The 2,266-nt window shown below is 41.3% G+C and overlaps 1 pseudogene; it reads right to left on the reverse strand.

The window, feature by feature from the left end:
• Nucleotides 1-1,461: 1,461 nt before the first annotated feature.
• LOC112392883 (histone H3.3-like) lies at nucleotides 1,462-1,845 on the reverse strand (annotated as a pseudogene).
• Nucleotides 1,846-2,266: the final 421 nt, after the last annotated feature.

Genomic DNA, 2,266 nt, shown 5'->3' on the forward strand with positions numbered 1-2,266 from the left:
CACTTGTAATAGTCAAAATATCCTCCAACAGATGGAGAGTTCAACAAACTGTAATACATCTCCACCACGGAGAATGGAATACTATTCAGTAATAAAAAGGAACAAACTACTGATACATGCAACAACATGGATGGATCTCAAGGTCAACATGCTGAGTGAAAAAGGACAATCTCAAAAGATTACATATTATATGATTCTATGTATATAACATTCTCAAAATGACAAAATTATAGAGATGGAAAAACAATTAGTGGTGGTCTGGGTTAGGGATGGTAGAGGGAGAGGAGGAAAGTGGATGTGAAGAGATCTTTATTACGGTGTAATAGCTGATCGTGGTGGTAGTTATACAAATCTATGCATGGGCTAAAATGCCCAGAATTAAACTTACATGTATCAGTGCCAAATTCCTGTTTCTGATATTGTGCTATGTGATACAGGGGTACAGGGGAACTCTCTGTACTATCTTTGCAATTTCTTCTGACCCTATAACTATTCCATGATAAAAAGTTTTTTAAAAGTCATGAGGAAGACAAACTCTAAAATAACAACCTTATAAACTGTAAATTGACTCTGATACCAGATCTAAGAAGAGTATGGAAAATATGAAGTAAAGAAGAAAACATCAGTGAAAAATGAGTTATTCCAATCATATATTTTTCCCCACTGGTAAAATTTTTTAAAAGAATGCTTTAAGAAGATAATTCCTTGGGACTTCCCTGGTGGCACAGTGGTTAAGAATCCGCCTGCCAATGCAGGGGACACGGGTTCAAGCCCTGGTCCGGGAAGATCCCACATGCCACGGAGCAAGTAAGCCCGTGCACCACAACTACTGAGCATGCACTCTAGAACCCGCGAGTCACAACTACTGAAGCCCGCGCACCTAGAGCCTGTGCTTGGCAACGAGAAGCCACCGCAATGAGAAGCCCGTGCATCGCAACGAAAAGTAGCCCCCACTTGCCGCAACTAGAGAAAGCCCGCACACAGCAACGAAGACCTAATGCAGCCAAAAATAAATAAATTTATTAAAAAATAATAATACTTCCTTATTTTTTGACTCTCTGGATGCTATCTTCATAAGTAAAACTATTTTTGAAATAATTTACTAATCATTTTTCAAGATTTTTTTCAAGTCATAATCAGTTTTACTGCAAAAGGACCCTGTACACATTTATCAATTCTAGTACCTTAATAGCTACCCAACAAGTCACCAACAGACAGAGGAACATGCATCATGAGAAGCAAGAAACATCACCATCCCTTCCGGTGTTAGCAACTTGTCACTCCTAAGTAGCGCTCACATCACTGAGGTCTGCGAACACTTTTCGCATTCATCCTGTGTGAAAGATGGAATAACTTCAGTACAAATGCAACATATTATAAGCAATTTCTTACAAAAAAGTCACAAATTAAACCAAAGTATTTTACAGAATGCAAACACCATGAAAAGAAAAATGCCTTCACTTAAGCTCTCTCTCCCCACATCCAGCGAGCCAGCTGGATGTCTTTGGGCCTGATGGTGACTCTCTTAGCACGGACGGCACGCAGATTAGGACCTTCAAGTAAGCCCACCGGGTATGCTTCACTAGCTTCCTGAAGCACGCCTGTGGCAGCACTCTGAAACCTCCAGTCAGTTTTGAAATCCTGGGCAATCTCCCTTATCTACCTCTGGAAAATCAGCTTCCAGATCAGAAGCTCAGTTGATTTCTGGTAACAGATCTGGGCCTGCCGCGGTGAGGTTTTCTCACCCCGCCGACAGAGGGGGCTCTTTTCCAGCAGTCTTAGTGGCCAGCTCCTTGCAGGCGCTTTCCTGCCCGAGGATCTGCAAGCAGTCCTCTTGGTTAGCATCCAACGCTGAAGTCTTAGGCCACTTTGACCACTGCACGGCTTCTGCTGCCCAACGAAGAGCCGCAGGTGTGAGTCAAGGAAAAGAATCTCCTTCAAAGAACGACCAAACCGCTCTGTGCTCTACTAACCACTTGTAATAGCTGAAGGTAACAGAATATTGAGATTTACCCAAATTATGCATTCTAGGAAATAGTTATTTATAGTAAACAAGTTATTGGGGAAAAAGTTTGTATAGCATGCTTCCGTGCACAAAAAAAGGTAGTCATATTAATAAATGTGACACTTCTGTATAATTCTGTTTTATCAGTTTTAGGACATGCAGACAGTATCACAAGTCTTTTTTTAAGTGTGACAGACCCAGAGATTAATGATGAATTCAACTCCACATCTGCTTTACTTGGCTGCCAAGAGATTTCTGGGT

This window comes from Neophocaena asiaeorientalis, unplaced genomic scaffold (assembly GCF_003031525.2).
Source record: "Neophocaena asiaeorientalis asiaeorientalis breed wild unplaced genomic scaffold, Neophocaena_asiaeorientalis_V1.1 scaffold547, whole genome shotgun sequence".
NCBI lineage: Eukaryota > Metazoa > Chordata > Mammalia > Artiodactyla > Phocoenidae > Neophocaena > Neophocaena asiaeorientalis.